This window comes from Lolium rigidum, chromosome 1, assembly GCF_022539505.1.
Source record: "Lolium rigidum isolate FL_2022 chromosome 1, APGP_CSIRO_Lrig_0.1, whole genome shotgun sequence".
NCBI classification, from domain to species: Eukaryota; Viridiplantae; Streptophyta; class Magnoliopsida; order Poales; family Poaceae; genus Lolium; species Lolium rigidum.
Genome location: NC_061508.1, coordinates 20184178 through 20205799, shown reverse-complemented (window position 1 = coordinate 20205799; position 21622 = coordinate 20184178). Strand labels below are relative to the sequence as shown.

Below are 21622 nucleotides of genomic sequence, written 5' to 3'. Positions count from 1 at the left end.
ACTTTAAATCTTAAACTATTAAAACCTAAACACTAACCGAGTAATTCTCTTGTTTCTATTCTTCACATAAATAAATGTTAGATATTACTTTACATTAAAATGCCATATGAAACAACAAATATTTCTTGATAATTATGTTTAATCATATGAAAATCCTAATTGATCCTTACTTCTACTATTAATTAAAAAGAAACACTAAACCCTAATAGTATCTATCATATTTTATTAAGTCTTCTAAAATATATATATATAATGTTAATCCATTAATTCATATTAACCCTAGGGTGCTTTTAACCTAAACCCTAGGTTATAACATGTAACCATACTACTTTATTCTCATGCATAATTTCATAATTAGCAACTAAATGCTTGTTCATGTCTATATCAAATATAGGAACCCTATCTCTAATAATTTAGCATCCTTTGTATGCATACTCATCAAACCAAGGTGATCAAATAGGATCAACCAAGGGTAAACCCTATATCCTATTACCAAAACCAGCATCCTTAATCATCCATACTTAGCATTACACCATTGTGATGAACTCCGATAGCATCCATGCCCATATTTTGCATTACATGCTCATACTCCACTAAACTCTATAAGTGCTTCATAATTATGAATAATTCTATTTAGGAACCAACTATTCTTTATTTAGTGGATCCAATAGCAAAACCTAGACAACCTCAACCTTAATTAAGATACTTCTTATTATTTAAGGAGTATGTTCTTCAAAAGTTTTTCTTTTGAAGAAAATATGGAGTAGCCATCAACCTTGCTTAATAGGATCTATAAACCCTAGCCAGCTATCATCAGCAAGGTATACCAACCTTGATAGCACTTATGTATAATTATTTGCTTAAGATGTGCTTCACTAAAACCATATCTCTTTGGCTCTTGATGATTACAACTTCGTTGGGATCCACCTAATCCTTACTCTAGAACCCAATTAGAACCATAATAAACCATAGAACTCCACAACCCTAATTATCATACATGTTCTTTATCAAGGAACATGTTCTTCAAAAGTTATTCTTTTGAAGTATATGATAAGTAATCATTAACCATGCCATGTAGTACCACAACTAACGACTGTTCATTACATGTTAAGTTTATGCTTAATGTTATTGTTGTGTGCTAGTAATGTTATTATTGTGATATATTGCACTACTTGTTTATATCACCAAGTTAATCAACCCTAATGAGAACCTTGTTTGAAAATCACTCTAAAAGTGCAACACACCCTGAACTAATCACTACAACTCATTAATCCTAAATCATCGGGGTTAGGTCACGCTTAGAGCGATTGCATCTCATACTTATGCAATATTGCATCCTTGCCAACCTTTTTAACATCGTCCTTACCAGACGATGATGCTATTTCAGAATTTGGAGTTATTGCGTATCGAAGATCTTGTCTGCATAATCTTGCAGTCAAGAGAGGCAAGTTCATCGCTTGCTCATGTCATTTGAGTATCTTTATCAAATTACTTGCAAAGTACTATAATTATCACTATTGCATAAAAACCAAAACCACTACTTTCATAACTATGAATATGACTATGTGGTGGGCAATGGAACCATGGATTGTGTTGATATGGTGGAGGTTCCATTGCAAGGGTTTATATCCATCTAGGATTAAACAACAAATGTCGCCAGTGATTCTTGTGCCGTAATACCCGTGTTAACCATAAGATCCGGAGTGGGACGGAGTAGTCAAAAGTGTTTCCACCGCTCGTTCATCAACGGATGCGCTTTACCGTAGACACTTGTATCTGTCGGTGGCAAGCGGTAGGCTGGGGAAGCCTTAAGTCCCCACGGCATAGTCCGTAGACACTTGTCATTCGAAGAACAAGTGGTAGGCTGGGGAAGCCTTAAGTCCCCACGGTATTGCGGTCTATGATGGGTTGCAGCCACCGGCGTAGGAGTGTATGGTAGAGCCCAGCACTGTTGTCGTGGTCGGGGTCCACCTTGAAATCTACGGGAATAATGGGACCGACGTGGACCCAGGGTCGGCGCATGCAACAAAGGGTGGGTGTTCGAGGTAGCGGAGGAACATGATTGGCTAGACCTTATACCGGGCCTCACACCAAAGGAAGTGTGGACGAGAACTAGACTCGGTTGGCACCAAGGTTAAGATCTCTTATGGGTAAAGCAACACACCTCTGCGAGTGTAAAGAACCGTGACTCGTCACTCCTCGTTCCGGGATATGGAAGCTGCGACACGCTGCCGGAAAGGAGCTCCATGAAGTTCTAGTAAACCGGTGAAGGCTGACGGACATAGTTCTTCCGAATAAAAGCAACCCTTTGAAGAAATGATTATGAAAATCTGCATTGGTATTAGACTTTACGGTCTAATGCCGTAGCTAGTGCATTAAACACCTCTTTCCTATAATGAACTTGTTGAGTACGCTCGTACTCATCCCACTCTTAAATCCCCGCTTAGATATGGAGGCATCGAAGGAGGATCTACGAGTGCAACTCGAAGGCCGAGGAGTCAACAACTACATCAAGAGACGGAACCACTGTCAGCGGAGTCAGATACCACATCCAACAAGGAGAAAACCTAGTTTAGCCATAGAAGGGAACTAGCTTCCTCAACCTAGCTCCTACTTAGCTAGAATCTATTCTTAGCCTCTATAGCTAATCAAATACTCTACAAATAGAGTTCGTGATAGAATTAGACTACGAGTCGTTCTTCTGGAGTTTATTTGCAGATTTACCTCATTGTAAAGTAGGAGGCTGTGCTGATCTTATGTAATAGAGTCAATGTTGTAATTCTATAGACATGCCTTGGACCCGCATATGTTTCTGTTGTACCACTCTGAGTGATATAATACTAGTGGAACGGTGTTTCATTGGTGTTATATCAGACTTGCATACTACACCATGCAGTGGTATGTCGGGTCACCACATAAACAACTCTAGGCTTATATCCCAACCTTAACTTGTGAATAACTTGGTGATCATAAGTAGAATCCTACCACATTTATATTCCACTTATTCCTCAATTAAAGAACATAAGAAAACCTTAGAGTCAAACTCTATACTTTATATGATGAGAAACTATTCATCATTAGAACCAAAGTTAACTATAAAAAGAACCATATCTAATTTAGTTACTTTAATAATGAATTAAGGATAACAATAGTGGAGTCAAATAGAACCAATTCTCAATCCCTTAGTAACTAAGGGAGAACATCAAATAATAAGCAAGTAACCACCTTATCATGGATAGGGGAAGACTAAACCCTAGTTGGTGCATCACTTGGATGATCATCACCATAAACCTAGTTCACATTTGAGTTCCAAATCACATGCCATTAGGTGAATATAATTAGGACCCTAGAATTGCTCATTAGCTAAGTTCTATGCTTCACTAATTAAACCTAAGAAACATCTAGTGCTTATACTCACAATTAAAACCCATGTGTGGTGAATAACCACTCATATCAATCACCGATCTATATAATTAAGACCCAACCTTGAGGAGAGTAATACCTACTCTAGATAATTCAAAGTGTTAATAGACCAGAACACAAATGCTAATGAATATGGGTGATCATCAAACCTACAAAACCTTAATAAAATGTTGCTCACACGAAACTAACAGGCAAGTGATTAATTTCTCAAATAGGAACTAAGACATAATAACAACTTCAGAAATACCTTGAGAAGAAGGTATCAACTCTTATATTTCTAAATTAAATAGGAATTCAAAACAAAAAGGAAATTGAAGTGAAAATAACAACTCATGTCTATTTGCTATTTTGAATAAGTTCATAAATATGCAAATAATCTAATATAAAATGTGAATTCAAATTGAATAGTGAAACAATAGTCAGTATACTAAATCTTGAATGGATTAGCATAATTACAAATATCTGCAAATAGAATGGTATTCAAATATGAGTTAAAATAGAAAATATACAAAAGGAGAAATAAAAACAGAGAAAAAATGGGAGAAAGCCTCACCCGGACCTTACACCGGCCGAGGAGCCCAACGACGAGCCCAGCAACCCGGCCCAAGCCACAGCCCAACGAGGCCACCCACATACCCCTTCGTCTAAAAAACAGAGGAGAGGGGTCATCCTCATCCTCTTCGAACGCATGGAGGACGACGACGACGGCGTGCTCCTCTTCTCCTCGCCGTGGCGGCACCTCCTCGATCGGAGGCATGACGAGGCGCACCTTGGCGCCATATAAAAGCCCAATGACGACCCGGAGCTTCGGAGTCTTCCTCCCCGCTCCAAAATTCGCCCCGGATGAAACCCTAGCTCGCCCCGGCCATCTCCCTCGCCGCCGTTCGCAGCCTCCCCAAGCCCAACCGTGACCACCATCGGCACCGCCGTGGCCGACATGCTCGCACTCGCAAGAAGAATCGACCCCAATCGACCCGTAGCGCCGTCATCGACCTCATCTTCCCCAACACCGGTGCCATGAATTCCGGCGAACCGGACCTCCCCTTGCCACGCCGTCAAGCCCTGCGTGCTCCTGGTGAGCTACTGATCCTCATAGCATGCACGCTTTGCTCGATTGCGTCCCGAATCGTCGCCGCGTCGTTGAACCGTGAGCACCGCCGCAGCACTTCGCCGACGAGCTTGCTCCGGCGACCAAATAAGGGCGGCGCTGGTACTAGCTTGTTCACCTCGACGCGCTGAGCCTCGTAGTGTAGGTAGTTGGCCCGTGCGAGCGCTGTATCGCCGGCGACGACCACCTCTGGCCGCCGGTGAGGCACTTGGTTGCCACGTCGGCACCATGTGGCTGCCAAAGTGGGCACGGCCCACCAGTCATAGACTGTGTGGGTGTCCTGTCCGTGTAACTTTAGCTATTTTCAGTTTAAATTTAAATCTCACAAATTGCTGCAACTTTACCGAAATAAATCAAATTCATTTCAATTCTGAAAAATACCAAATGAGATATCAATATGATCCTAAAAATAAACTCTATCCAATAAAAATATAATATGAAATTTTTATTTTTAATAAAAATTCAATTAATTAATACTTGTTATTTAAGCCTTATTTATTAATTCTAAATTCAATTAAAATTCAATAATTAGGAAAACTCTTCAAATTAAATAAAAACCAGTAAATAAATAAAGAAAACATTAAAACAAATTTTCTTATTGATTATTTGTTAAATCTTTATTAGTGAGAATTAAACCCTAATTAATAATTACCTAATTATTAATTATTTAAAATAATAAAATACCAAATTCAATATTATTTTTATTTCCAAATTATTAATAACTTCAACTTTTAATTGAAGTTATTAATCATAAAACTATATGGTGATTAAGAAACCCTAGTTCCATATGGTAGGAATCTAGGAACTCATCATTTCATGTGTAACCCTAAAACCCTAATTCAATTAGGAACCTTAGCTCCACTACTTCATATGAACCCTAATTTATTCCCAAACATAAACCCTAAGTAACTGTAGTGACCTCACCCGGTAGGGTGCCGATCCCTGTGCTTTACTGTGCTAGTCCCTGGATCAATCGCTAGCACACACAGTTTAAGATGTAATACCAAGAAACAAAGGTCTTTATTACATCGCATGATCCATCGGAAATAAAATAGTTCATTACAACTTGCATAGCCCATGGCTAGCATTTATTCAGAGTTCACAACGGTAAAGTAAAAGCATGGAGCCATCTTTCTTCATGATGCCACGAGCGTGACATGTTGAGCGAAGACTCGTGATCCTAATCCAAGCATTACTTAATCGTAGTAGTGACCCGCAACATGAAAGGTTACGACCACAAGGGTCAATACATTTTGGAATTGTATTGGCAAGATGTCATATGGTGGACACAAATGGCACCTAACACTTACATGATTATTTGGCTAAGTGGAGCTTGGCTTATTTGCGAAAAGCAAGCATTTTCCCTATCTTTTTGCAAACAACATTTGTCTTTGAAAATATATCTCCTAAGAGCATGAACCCAGGTTCTCATCACACTGGCTCACCAGGGATAGACACCAGACGATCCAGCTACTTATTTTACTACCCAAGTTTCCCAACAAGTTTTAACTTAGAAATTGGGATGAGAGAGATCTTCCAACAGACTTCCGGATCTAGTTGCTCAAAGTTGTCCGTAACCGGGACACGGCTAAGTACTTAGTTTTTACACTCGCGAGGTTTGTACACTTTACCCGCACGACTTAGTCAGCCCCTTCTCCACCATGATGCTCATTTTGCTCAAATGGCCGGGAGAAGACTAAGACGAGACAATTTTCGGAAGTAAGGCCCTGAGCCCTCTGGACGGACCCGTACCAACCTACACATCTACATCTGCTGGTCACGTCGGGACAGGACCCTACAACCTACTTAGTCAAGACGAGCCCATATGACATGCGGCTCGTACAAGAAGCTACTAAACATGAAACATGTCCAATCTCTTTTGTTCCCGGGCGGCGGACCCCACCAATTTTCACCGTGCGGACGCTCCACTCATACCAATCCGCCCGGGGGTTTCATTTATCAAGTTGTTTTCATTTATAACAAAAACATATTTCTTCATCTCATCTCATCATGATATCCCAACCACGTATCTAATAGCATGGCTAAGCAAAACTACCTACGATGGCAACTTAAGGGAAACTAGAGGAAATCCTAAGACTATAGGATTAGCATAGCATAGCATATACCTTGAAAACGTCCTAGACATGCAATATCTACTAAGTAAAAACTACATGCATAGAAAACATAGGACATGAGTGACACTTGCCTTGGTAGTGAGGAGAGGGATTGGTGCACTCGTCATAAAAGCACTCTTGACAATCCAAACAATCTACAAACCAAAACACTACATAAGCACACATGCATAGACAATCACAAGAAATAGAATATGCGTGCATATGTGAGTTAAATTTCACAAAACAAACTTACATAGTTCTCTGGTTGTATCCTATATGCATGATGACATGGTCAAATTTTAGTGTTGTTTACTCTATTCAAAACATTTTCAAACACTAGAAAGGTCTACAACACTATATAAATTATAGAAATAAAAATAACGGAGACTACAAATTTAGTTTATGATAGTACTGTACATAGGATTTGATTTTCTGCTAGTAGCAAAAGAATCGCTCAAAAATATTTTGTAGAACAAATCTTATACCCAAAATACTCTAATTGTGTTTCTGTAAAAACTGTGAACGATAATGATGCAAAAGTGTAATATTACGACTTCCCGTCTGTCTACTACAACAAGCTCTACTACGACAAGCTTTGCCTGACTCCGGTGATGGAGGGGCGAGGACAGCGGCGCGCCTTCGGCTCGTGCTAGTGTTTGTAGTCGTCGCTAGGTGGTCTGAGTACCAATTTGTAATTTTCTTTACCTTTTGGCTTATTTGTACTACTGTTGATGATTATTAATAGATTGGTGGATTTCTCGCAAAAAAAAACAGATTCTACACATTGTTCTGAGTTCGGGGACATATTATTTGTAAATTTTCGATTTGTAGAACTCAAGATATGATTTTTCAAAGATTGTAACATGTCCTGTCCTAAATATCCGAAAATTAGAACACATATGACAAGTGGCTGATTTTGATTGGCTGATACCCCTTCATCTAAGTGAGTTGATACCAGCCTTAGGATCTAGATCCGGTGATTGCAAGGAAAGAGAATAAAAGGAAAAGAAAAACAAAGAATTGCTCACGTACGGGAACACAGGTGGCTCACAGCAATGTCGTCTGATGTCGCCGGCGTTGACGTTCTGGTGCTCCTTGGCGATGGTGGGGCAGACGACGGAGTTAGTTTTCGCAAGAGGAACTCGATGGAGAAGTCGCGGACGTCAAGGCGCAGTAGTTCGCCGGAAATCGCTCGCCGGAGAATTTTCCCGTGAACGTACTCGCAGATGAATATAGCTCTGTCGCTGTGGTGCACCAAAATTTGCGAAATAAAGTCTGAGAGATGCGAAATGAAAAGATAGGAAGTTTGGAAGAAACTAGAGGTCAAGATATGGACTGTGCTCACCGGAATCGTCCCGGGAAGTCACGGGTACCGCAGACTTGCGAGGTCAAATTCGAGCAGCCTGGTGGCTCCCGTTCTGTGAGGTTTGAGGGGAAATAGAGGGGAGAGAATGGGGCTTAAGTAGGAAGAAACGGTGCGTCAAATGGTGACTTAAATCGCCCGCAATCAAATGAGGAAGAAACGCTCGAAACGGACGCACGATGCGACCCGTCCATTGCCTGGGCTTGAAGACGAGCTGACGTGGCTGTGGGGCCACACGTCACCCGAAAAAGAAAAACGAAACGCTGCGTTGTGCGTCGCTGGTCGTGTGGCCGTGCGCGTGTGATGCACGGTTGGGCTGACTCGTTTTAGAGTCGTTGGCTGCCAAGACTCGTTCCTCTTCTTTGTTTTTTTTCTTCTTCTCTATTTTGTTTCTTGAGTTACTATAAAAAAAACTGAAAACTAATTACTTCAAAAGTAACTTAAATCAAGTTAGAAAATTGTAAATAAAATATTAGTGGATCCCTTATTGAATGTAGAATATATTGGAACCACTTTTAGTTTAAAAAAAATATTTTAATAAATTCGAATTTAGCACATAGGCCTACATGCTTTATTTGCATTTCTTCGGGTTTAAGGTTTCTTTATAAATTTAAATTTTGCTCAAATTTTCCTAAGGAATGCAAAGATGCCATGATGCTTATGAATGCAATGCATGTTTTTGAAAACTCCATTTTTGGGAAATAGTTTTAAGTAACACCAATTTTTATTTTATTAAAAAATTTAAATCAAGACAACCAACCAAGCTTAAATTTTATTTATATTTCACATTCCAAAATTTGGAAAATTTTGGGATGTGACAGACTACCACCCTTAAAAGGAATCTCGTCCCCGAGATTCGGAGAAAGGCTAGAAAGAAAGATGGGTATGGGATATGTTGGGGTGGGCTACCACCCTTAAAAGAATATTTTTTTGTACGTAGTCTTAGGTCTTGGATTTAGGATAAGCTCATCTTGGATATGACTTGGCACATCCGAGGATATGACATGACCTCAGGTCATCTTTTGAAAATATCAATGGCTTATGGCTTTTGAACTAATATCCAATAGACGAATGTTTATTCACATATAGTGATCAACATATCACTCCAAAGTGAGTTGAGTAGGCTTTTCCTCATGGTTGGCTTCTAATCCCTATGGGCTCGTGGTCGAAGTACTTTTGATACTGACGGGTCACTCTTTGGGTCAATTGGAAGACCAAGATGAGAGAACTTCACGACATTCATCATCTTTGTTTATTGGTGTCTTCGACAACAACCTTCCACCACTCTTCATCTAGTGGCTAGATCTTCAATCTCGTTGTAGTCCTACGCTTGGCAGCACTTGCCAACTATAAGGGTATAATATTTCTTCACCCTAAGGTTTAGGCTTATCATCGACGTCTCTTTTGTAGGTATGTCTCTCTAGATTCGCAAAGTCAACATTACGAAAGCGAATAATAAGAGTAGTAGGAATGGTGATCAATCCATTCCTGCACCCTGATCATTACCCCGTATTTGATTTATTGAATCTCGTATTCTAACACTTGGTCAACCTCACAAGTTTGATAAAAACTTCTATTGAGAATTGAATCAATGTTTCAGTCCCCATTATTGAATTGTTTTGAAAACACTTCTATCGATCCTTAACTACGGTTTTGCATATCTCACATTATATCCTTCTTCACCTTGATAAGAATCATCGTGGTTGGTTTCACTACTATTGTCTTCATGGCGAGTTGCCGAGAAAACATTCTCTCGGGTTGGGTATAGATGAGAATAGATAGAAAGATTCTAAGGGAGAATTCGTACCCAAACACAACGAGATCAAAGCAATTCAGACAAACAACAATCATCTAACAAGCATCAAGCAACATGGTTCAAACACAAACAAAATAGTATGGTCATACCACATTTTGGTAAGATCAATACTTTGTTACTTTATCGTTGGTTCGCTAAAAGAGAACTAATGGTGGTCTAGTCTATTTCTATATTGGATGCATCAATTTTTTATTCCGCTCCTTCGGTGTATCCTCGTATGTTGTGCAGTTTGCATCGAAGTCTTTCTTCAAGTTCTTCATTGGTCTTCCATAAAATTCTTGTTGCGGAGTCGAAGAATATCACATGAAGCATCAATCCCTCACTTCAGATACAAGGTCATCATCTCTACTTCCTTGATGGATTTCATAAGGTAGGTCATCTAAGGCAAGAGGAAAACATTTCTGAAGATGGAATAGATGAGTAGTACTAGAAGTTCACAAAGCACACTTTTTTTGAAATAGGATTAGACAAAAATTTCATCCTAGGGTCTTCCTATTTCTAATCCAAACCTAGGGTCACGAACCTATGGTCAACACAATGCTCTGATACCATCTGTAGTGACCTCACCCGGTAGGGTGCCGATCCCTGTGCTTTACTGTGCTAGTCCCTGGATCAATCGCTAGCACACACAGTTTAAGATGTAATACCAAGAAACAAAGGTCTTTATTACATCGCATGATCCATCGGAAATAAAATAGTTCATTACAACTTGCATAGCCCATGGCTAGCATTTATTCGTAGTTCACAACGGTAAAGTAAAAGCATGGAGCCATCTTTCTTCATGATGCCACAGCGAGACATGTTGAGCGAAGACTCGTGATCCTAATCCAGACATTACTTAATCGAGTAGTGACACGCAACATGAAAGGTTACAGCCACAAGGGTCAATACATTTTGGAATTGTATTGGCAAGATGTCATATGGTGGACACAAATGGCACCTAACACTTACATGATTATTTGGCTAAGTGGAGCTTGGCTTATTTGCGAAAGCAGCATTTTCCCTATCTTTTTGCAAACAACATTTGTCTTTGAAAATATATCTCCTAAGAGCATGAACCCAGGTTCTCATCACACTGGCTCACCAGGGATAGACACCAGACGATCCAGCTACTTATTTTACTACCCAAGTTTCCCAACAAGTTTTAACTTAGAAATTGGGATGAGAGAGATCTTCCAACAGCTCCAGATCTAGTTGCTCAAAGTTGTCCGTAACCGGGGACACGGCTAAGTACTTAGTTTTTACACTCTGCAGAGGTTTGTACACTTTACCCGCACGACTTAGTCAGCCCCTTCTCCACCATGATGCTCATTTTGCTCAAATGGCCGGGAGAAGACTAAGACGAGACAATTTTCGGAAGTAAGGCCCCGAGCCCTCCGGACGGACCCGTACCAACCTACACATCTACATCTCGTCGGTCACGTCGGGACGAGGACCCTACAACCTACTTAGTCAAGACAGAGCCCATATGACATGCGGCTGTACAAGAAGCTACTAAACATGAAACATGTCCAATCTCTTTTGTTCCCGGGCGGCGGACCCCACCAATTTTCACCGTGCGGACGCTCCACTCATACCAATCCGCCCGTGGGTTTCATTTATCAAGTTGTTTTCATTTATAACAAAAACATATTTCTTCATCTCATCTCATCATGATATCCCAACCACGTATCTAATAGCATGGCTAAGCAAAACTACCTACGATGGCAACTTAAGGGAAACTAGAGGAAATCCTAAGACTATAGGATTAGCATAGCATAGCATATACCTTGAAAACGTCCTAGACATGCAATATCTACTAAGTAAAAACTACATGCATAGAAAACATAGGACATGAGTGACACTTGCCTTGGTAGTGAGGAGAGGGATTGGTGCACTCGTCATAAAAGCACTCTTGACAATCCAAACAATCTACAAACCAAAACACTACATAAGCACACATGCATAGACAATCACAAGAAATAGAATATGCGTGCATATGTGAGTTAAATTTCACAAAACAAACTTACATAGTTCTCTGGTTGTATCCTATATGCATGATGACATGGTCAAATTTTAGTGTTGTTTACTCTATTCAAAACATTTTCAAACACTAGAAAGGTCTACAACACTATATAAATTATAGAAATAAAAATAACGGAGACTACAAATTTAGTTTATGATAGTACTGTACATAGGATTTGATTTTCTGCTAGTAGCAAAAGAATCGCTCAAAAATATTTTGTAGAACAAATCTTATACCCAAAATACTCTAATTGTGTTTCTGTAAAAGCGTGAACGATAATGATGCAAAAGTGTAATATTACGACTTCCCGTCCGTCTACTACAACAAGCTCTACTACGACAAGCTTTGCCTCGACTCCGGTGATGGAGGGGCGAGGACAGCGGCGCGCCTTCGGCTCGTGCTAGTGTTTGTAGTCGTCGCTAGGTGGTCCGAGTACCAATTTGTAATTTTCTTTACCTTTTGGCTTATTTGTACTACTCGTTGATGATTATTAATAGATTGGTGGATTTCTCGCAAAAAAAAACAGATTCTACACATTGTTCTGAGTTCGGGGACATATTATTTGTAAATTTTCGATTTGTAGAACTCAAGATATGATTTTTCAAAGATTGTAACATGTCCTGTCCTAAATATCCGAAAATTAGAACACATATGACAAGTGGCTGATTTTGATTGGCTGATACCCCTTCATCTAAGTGAGTTGATACCAGCCTTAGGATCTAGATCCGGTGATTGCAAGGAAAGAGAATAAAAGGAAAAGAAAAACAAAGAATTGCTCACGTACGGGAACACAGGTGGCTCACAGCAATGTCGTCTGATGTCGCCGGCGTTGACGTTCTGGTGCTCCTTGGCGATGGTGGGGCAGACGACGGAGTTAGTTTTCGCAAGAGGAACTCGATGGAGAAGTCGCGGACGTCAAGGCGCAGTAGTTCGCCGGAAATCGCTCGCCGGAGAATTTTCCCGTGAACGTACTCGCAGATGAATATAGCTCTGTCGCTGTGGTGCACCAAAATTTGCGAAATAAAGTCTGAGAGATGCGAAATGAAAAGATAGGAAGTTTGGAAGAAACTAGAGGTCAAGATATGGACTGTGCTCACCGGAATCGTCCCGGGAAGTCACGGGTACCGCAGACTTGCGAGGTCAAATTCGAGCAGCCTGGTGGCTCCCGTTCTGTGAGGTTTGAGGGGAAATAGAGGGGAGAGAATGGGGCTTAAGTAGGAAGAAACGGTGCGTCAAATGGTGACTTAAATCGCCCGCAATCAAATGAGGAAGAAACGCTCGAAACGGACGCACGATGCGACCCGTCCATTGCCTGGGCTTGAAGACGAGCTGACGTGGCTGTGGGGCCACACGTCACCCGAAAAAGAAAAACGAAACGCTGCGTTGTGCGTCGCTGGTCGTGTGGCCGTGCGCGTGTGATGCACGGTTGGGCTGACTCGTTTTAGAGTCGTTGGCTGCCAAGACTCGTTCCTCTTCTTTGTTTTTTTTTTCTTCTTCTCTATTTTGTTTCTTGAGTTACTATAAAAAAAAACTGAAAACTAATTACTTCAAAAGTAACTTAAATCAAGTTAGAAAATTGTAAATAAAATATTAGTGGATCCCTTATTGAATGTAGAATATATTGGAACCACTTTTAGTTTAAAAAAAATATTTTAATAAATTCGAATTTAGCACATAGGCCTACATGCTTTATTTGCATTTCTTCGGGTTTAAGGTTTCTTTATAAATTTAAATTTTGCTCAAATTTTCCTAAGGAATGCAAAGATGCCATGATGCTTATGAATGCAATGCATGTTTTTGAAAACTCCATTTTTGGGAAATAGTTTTAAGTAACACCAATTTTTATTTTATTAAAAAATTTAAATCAAGACAACCAACCAAGCTTAAATTTTATTTATATTTCACATTCCAAAATTTGGAAAATTTTGGGATGTGACAGTAACATGTGATCATGTTACTTCATTAGTAACCATAGATTCATATTTAGCAACTTAATGCTTGTTCAAATCCACATAACATATGGGAACCCTATCACTACTAACTAGCATCCCATGTGTTCATGTTAATCAAACCTAGTTCCTATCACAAGGATCTCATCCTTAATTAACCTTAACTAGCATCACACCACCGTGATGAGCTCCAATATCATCTATACCCAATATTTATCATTATATCCCATGCCCACTAAACCCTATTAGTGTAAAATAATTATTAAACATCCTACTTAGGAAACCACCATTCCTTACTTAGTGAATCCAATAACAAAACCTAGACAACCTCAACCTTAATTGTTATACTTCTTATTATATAAGAAGTATGTTCTTCAAAAGTTATTCTTTTGAAGAAAATAAGGAATCATCTTCAACCCCGCTTATAAGAACCTATAAACCCTAGCCGCCTATCACTAGCAAGATAAACCAATCTTAATAGCAACCATGTGTAATTAATTACTTAGGATGCCTAGGCATAACTCCATCTGGTGTTTATGAATCCAACTAGGTTGTGATCCATCTAATATCTACTCCAAAACCAATTGGAACCATAGTTAACCATAGAACCCACCAACCTAATTATCCTACTTGTTCTTTATTAAGCACATGTTCTTCAAAGATTATTCTTTTGAAGTATATAATAATTAATCATTAACCATGCCATATAGTGTTAAAACTAACCACTCGTTCTTTACTTGATAACATTATGCCAATTATCATTCTTTGTGTACTCAATTGATTATTATGCTTTATGATCTACCCGTTTATAATACCAAGTAATCACACCCGAATCGGAACCTTGTATGTGAATCACTCTAAAAAGTGCAACACCCCCTAAACCAATTATTACAACTTACTAATCCTAAATCATCGGGGTTAGGTCACGCTTAGAGCGATTGCATCTCATTCTTATGCATTATTGCATCCTTGCCAATCTTTTAAACATCGTCCTTACCGGACGATGATGCTATTTCAGAATTTGGAGTTATTGCGTATCGAAGACCTTGACTGCATAATCTTGCAGTCAAGAAAGGCAAGTTCATCACTTGCTCATGTCATTTGAGTACTTTTATCAAATTACTTGCAAAGTACTATGGTTATCACGATTGCATAAAAACCAAAACCACTACTTTCATAACTATGAATATGACTATGTGGTGGGCAATGGAACCATGGATTGTGTTGATATGGTGGAGGTTCCATTGCAAGGGTTAATATCCATCTAGGATTAAACAACAAATGTCGCCGATGATTCTTGTGCCGTAATACCCGTGTTAACCATAAGATCCGGAGTGGGATGGAGTAGTCAAAAGTGTTTCCACCTCTCGTTCATCAACGGATGCGCTTACCGTAGCGGCTTGTGTCTTGCGGAGCAACTTGAGGGTGGGGAGCCCCTTCTAATTCCCCACGGTATAGTTGTTGCTTACCGTAGCGGTTGCTCGCTTGCGGAACAACTTGAGGGTGGGGATCCCCTTCTAATTCCCCACGGTAATGTGGTCTATGATGGGTTGCAGCTACCGGCGAAGGAGTTTGGTTAACGAGTCCCAAACTGTTGTCGTGGTCGGGGTCCATCTTTAATTGGTGTAAGAGGACCGACGAGGACCCAGGGTCGGGGTATGCAACAAAGGGTGGGTGTTCGAGGTAGCGGAGGAACATGATTGGCTAGACCTTATACCGGGCCTCACACCAAAGGAAGTGTGGACGGGAACATATGCCCGGTTGGCACCAAGGTTAAGATCTCTTATGGGTAAAGCAACACACCTCCGCGAGTGTAAAGAACCGTGACTCGTCACTCCCTGTTCCGGGATATGGAACCGCGAACGCGGCCGGAAAGGAGCTCCATGAAGTTCTAGTAAACCGGTGAAGGCCGACGGACATAGTTCTTCCGAATAAAAGCAACCTTTTGAAGAAATGGTTATGAAAACTTGCATTGGTATTAGACTCTCCGGTCTAATGTCGTAGCTAGTGCATTAAACTCCTCTTTCCTATAATGAACTTGTTGAGTACGCTCGTACTCATCCCACTCTTAAATCCCCTGCTTAGATATGGAGGCATCGAAGGAGGATCTACAGTGCAACTCGAAGACCGAGAAGTCAACAAACTACTTCAAGAGACAGGACCACGTCGGAGGAGTCAAATACCACATCCGAAGCAAGGAGAAAACCTAGTTTAGCCATAGAAGGGAACTAGTTTCCTAAACCTAGCTCCTACTTAGCTAGAATCTATTCTTAGCCTCTTTAGCTAGTTAAATACTCTACAAATAGAGTTCGTGATAAGTCTAGACTACGAGTCGTTCTTCCGGAGTTTATTTGCAATTTTACCTCATTGTAAAGTAGGAGGCCGTGATGATCTTATGTAACGAGTCAATGTTGTAATTCTATAGACATGCCTTGGACCCGCATATGTTTCGTTGTACCACTCGAGCGATATAATACTAGTGGAACGGTGTTTCATTGGTTTTATATCAGACTTGCATACTACACCATGCGGTGGTATGCCGGGTCACCACAGCTTGGTATCGAAGCAAATGCTTTGACCTTAGGATTAAAACCCTTTAAAGGAGACCTATAGGATTGGTAGTGTCTATAGGAAGTTGTCTTAGCTAAACCAAATCTTATTATGACTTGAGATGGATATTCACTTGAGAATAATCCTGACACACTTGAGTCAACATTTCCTACCTATCTTTCCTAAGTGAAGTTAGTTAGCTAATCCTAAATATGTAGCACATCAAAAAGTCTTTATAACAATAGATGAGTAGACCATAGTTGGTATACAATACATGGTAGTCCAAAGAGAGGATACAACCATAAGGAAGCTATCCTATTGGAAGATGTGTACCAACATATGTTATGATGAAGTAAGAGTTATTAGACCTATGATAGGAGTAATATCAAGTGATGAAGATAATTAAGATATCCTAATAGAAGATGTAGACCAAGTTAAGTAATGGGTAAGTAAAATCTATCCAAACTTGTGAAACAGTTGATAGTAAGTGATAACTATGAGTTATATGAGGTAGTATAGACCATGATGAGTCAATCATGGGAAATAAGAAAGAGTGATAGGAATAATATATGTCTACTTACATGGTAGAGTAGCTAATCATATATGATTCACCTAAGAATCATTATGTGATGGAATAGAACATCATAAATATTTAGGAGAAGTACAATAAGAAGTCAGGTGTTCATCCATAGTGCAAGAATTGTGTTCTAAAACCATGGGAACTGTGTCCAGTACATCAGAACCCTAGTTATATGGTAAGAACATATGGAAGTATATGAGCTATATTTCCATAGTTATGTGTTTAGAGTAGCGACGTTAGAACTTAGACATATCATGTGAGATAGTCCTCAATAAAATAAAAGTCAAGTAGTACTTCCAAAGAAAATCAGGTTAACCACAACTATCCTAGACCACTTTGTTTCAAGTTTATCTCATTACAAATGTGCAATTAAGGTAAAGGTTGAGACAAATAATAGAATTCCCTATATTCGTGCTAAGTATCACGAAATAAACCTATATTATGTGGTGTTCTATACTACACATCTAAGCCTGATGTTTAGAGACGTCTTACTCAACAATCATATTCAGGCTTATGATGATGTGTATTATAAGCACAAAGCTGAATCTTCTTGGATTTTATTGGATTTTCATTGTTTGACTAGATCCATACATGAAGTTTGACTTTGGTATGCAAATGCATGTTGCTATATCAAGTTCTTACTTAATGCTATAGATCTAGAGGGTAATGGTATTCGTGTGAGGAAGTGACGAATTCGAAGATTCCGAAGACAAGATGAAGGTTCATCGGGGAAATGAAGTAAAGTTGTGGGAAGTAACCACAATACTCCGAAAGAAGTACAATCGGAAACTCATGCTTACCTCAACAGAGGAGTACTTTAGTACGAGAAGAAGCATGAAGGTGAGAAATATGATGATTATGGTGAAGCTCAAGCGGATCCCTAGTCATCATGAAAGAGGGTATGCATGGGAAATCACTTAGGATACTATATTCATAGTGTCAGCCCGGTGGTTTTCTTGCAAAATAAACCTCGAATGAAGGAAGGTGATATATGAAATCAGAAGCGGACATAAGAAGACCATAGTCGATATCGAAGACCACAATTGGTATAATATCAATACTCGCGAGATAAAGTAGAAGATGTCTCGTCCGAGTTGATCGGAACCTATAATAGAATCCATTTTTAGATATCAAATAGCCACGGTTGGTATAATAACCACAAGTTGGTATCGATTGGTATTACAAATAGTCCACGATTTAATTAGTTGTAACAAAAGTTTGTGAACAAATAAAAAAATATTGCCAGCCAAATAGCTAGATCTATAAACATTTAGTCAAAGGATTCAAATTGGATGTCCACAATTGAGTGGATATACCACAAAGTTTCTTCGCAAAACCTTAGAGGAATATAAATCATAAACAAGACCTATACCAATATTCTAATCATAAGTCCAATGGTTGGAAGAAAAGGAGTTGAAGACCATAAGAAAACTCTAAGGGGTAGAGTAATGATTGAGTTGGATGTACAATGACTCAATACTTTGAGCAAAATAAAAGAACAAGGTCTGAACTGAGAGGGAGTTCGATCTTATTTTCATAAGATTGTTGAACAATACTTTCAGAAGGATGTCAGACCAGAAGCCGAGGTTTATACCTCGAGGAAGTAAGAAGTGGACTATAACTTGAGAAAGTGAGAAATATTTACTCAGAAGTACGATAGCTCAAGTAAACTAAGGTTAATGAAGTTGGACGAAGGAAATATCGGAGACCAAACAGAGCAAGAAGGCCAAAGACCGAAGAAAATTGATAATACCAAAATCAAAGACTAATAGAAGGATTCCTTTCCTGGAACCTAAATAACCCAAAATAGTTATAAGTATCAACTATAAACCATGATTGGATGGACTAAATTAGTCTAATTCATTCTTAGGAATAAACCATCACGACTATTTCCATGTCAAGTACCTTACTAAGTCCCAATATTGAAGTTTTGGTAGTAAGGGAAAAACAAAGACCTATTTACCAATTAGGAATATGTTAGCAAATAAGTCTCCAGTTAAGACTAGCAGCACCAGAAGAAGTCCCAATCATTGAATCTTCAATGAGAAAGGAAACAAGATTATGATACTGAAAGAAATCATGGAATTGAAGTAAGAAGCCATAGTTCAGAGACAGACACTAAAGGATTCCAGGAAGAATCTGGACAAGGGATATAATCAATGATATCAAGTAAGATCAATACGGAGTTCGAGAAAAGTTTAAGTCCGCATAAGTCGAACCACACTCCGGAAACGTGAGAGAGATCAAACTTCGAGGACGAAGTTTAGTTTAAGGGGTAGAGACTGTAATATCCCAGTGTATTGGGGTTACAAAAATAGAGGAAACAGATGTGTGCATTGCATTCATGCATAGAAAATGCGGGAATTTTCGCGCTTTAAAGTAAAACAATCCACGATGAATCGAAGTTTCACTTGACCTTGGTGGAATGGAAGTAGCTCATCAAGTCAAGCGCTATAAACCTCAATGTGACTTTGCTAAAACCTTGATCTGGGTAGAGATAATTTGATCTAAGGGGTTAGATCAAATGGAACTAATAATCAACACAACAACACTTTACTCAATGATCAACTACCTGATCTTATTAAAGATCACAACATGATATTCCTTGCCATAACATAAGAACATCTATTCAATTGGAAATCAACTAACAATAAGAAATGGAGAGAATTACTCTTGACTTATCTTTTCCATGTCTTTAACAAATAAATATTCCTACCATGAACCTCATGGTATTTCTTGAACTAACTCCTGAACTTAACACCAACAAAAGCTTATCATTAAACCATAGAGATGGGAGAGGTATATAACCATTAAAGAGATAAGAAGCACACTCTAAAGTATTAACATTTAAAAGTTAAGCAACTACCTTGAGGTACAATTGAATTCACTTTAAAACTAAATACCAAATATAGCAAAACACAAGGACCTAAGTGCATAAAAGCCACACCTTCGATTTCAATCATAATTTATTAAATATGAGGAATATCACAAAACTAAATTCGTTTACATTACGAATTATAGTTCAAACTATTTGAATAAAATAAACTATGAGTATTTTGAAACTCATATGATCATGCCTTGGTGAAATCAAACATCACCATTCAAAATTGGGGTATAATCCTTATCTTTGACATTTTGATCCCAATAATAATATAAATACAATCACATATGATATAGTGACTCAACCACAAGCATAAAATCATTCACAAGATATTTAGTAACAAAAGCCACTTGGCTATCCAAAAATAAATCACATGAGAGGATAATCTCAATGCCACATAGGATGAAAATATCTACATAGCTTGAATCCTAAGCTATGCCACCTCATGCTTAAAGGATTGCTATGGATGAGAGCATGACACCAAGCACCTTATTCATCAATTTAAAGCAAGAGTCATCCACCCATGTGTCATGTTACTAGAGCATGCCCAAGCCTAAAAAGGAGCATCACACTTCATCCATTTCACCATCTTGCACCTTGATGCAAGAAGACCAACACATTAAGCCACTCCATAAAATAGTTAGGATCAAGATGAAGCAGCTAGGAGGTGGAGACATGCCACAAGATGCGGGTTTATCGGATTTCCTGAAGAACAAGCTACGAAGCTAGCAAGGTAGAATTCTTAGGCAAACCACATATTTAGTTAATCACATCATCATTCCTTGAGTAGAACCATAGATTATAATCCAAGACCTTGTGAAGTGAGAGGGGTAATTGGAATAACCATATCTAAATATTTTTAGTGATACTTAAGGAAGCCCATACCATGCATGATCATCACCATTGGGTAATGATCATATACTCTAAGAATTGGGAGTACAAGCCATTGAGAACAAATTGCTCATGATAGTGCCATGACCATACTTTGGAGAAATAGAAGAGTAAGCCATATGTTAAAACCTATATGATAAGTAGATATCATTCCCCACATGAAATTATAGGAAGATCACTAGTAAACAACTCTAGGCTTATATCCCAACCTTAACTTGTGAATAACTTGGTGATCATAAGTAGAATCCTACCACATTTATATTCCACTTATTCCTCAATTAAAGAACATAAGAAAACCTTAGAGTCAAACTCTATACTTTATATGATGAGAAACTATTCATCATTAGAACCAAAGTTAACTATAAAAAGAACCATATCTAATTTAGTTACTTTAATAATGAATTAAGGATAACAATAGTGGAGTCAAATAGAACCAATTCTCAATCCCTTAGTAACTAAGGGAGAACATCAAATAATAAGCAAGTAACCACCTTATCATGGATAGGGGAAGACTAAACCCTAGTTGGTGCATCACTTGGATGATCATCACCATAAACCTAGTTCACATTTGAGTTCCAAATCACATGCCATTAGGTGAATATAATTAGGACCCTAGAATTGCTCATTAGCTAAGTTCTATGCTTCACTAATTAAACCTAAGAAACATCTAGTGCTTATACTCACAATTAAAACCCATGTGTGGTGAATAACCACTCATATCAATCACCGATCTATATAATTAAGACCCAACCTTGAGGAGAGTAATACCTACTCTAGATAATTCAAAGTGTTAATAGACCAGAACACAAATGCTAATGAATATGGGTGATCATCAAACCTACAAAACCTTAATAAAATGTTGCTCACACGAAACTAACGAGGCAAGTGATTAATTTCTCAAATAGGAACTAAGACATAATAACAACTTCAGAAATACCTTGA

General features: G+C 38.8%; 2 long non-coding RNA genes across 2 annotated transcripts; both read right to left on the bottom strand.

Annotated features, from left to right (window-relative positions):
* Nucleotides 1-6744: 6744 nt before the first annotated feature.
* On the bottom strand, nt 6745-8152 carry LOC124668784. The gene is made up of 3 exons (XR_006991872.1): nt 7991-8152; nt 7678-7889; nt 6745-6800 (listed from the first exon to the last, which is right to left on the bottom strand). It is a non-coding gene; the product is annotated as an uncharacterized LOC124668784 (long non-coding RNA).
* Nucleotides 8153-11679: 3527 nt separating this feature from the next.
* LOC124668773 lies at nt 11680-13088 on the bottom strand. Its single transcript, XR_006991861.1, has 3 exons — nt 12927-13088; nt 12614-12825; nt 11680-11735 (listed from the first exon to the last, which is right to left on the bottom strand). It is a non-coding gene; the product is annotated as an uncharacterized LOC124668773 (long non-coding RNA).
* Nucleotides 13089-21622: the final 8534 nt, after the last annotated feature.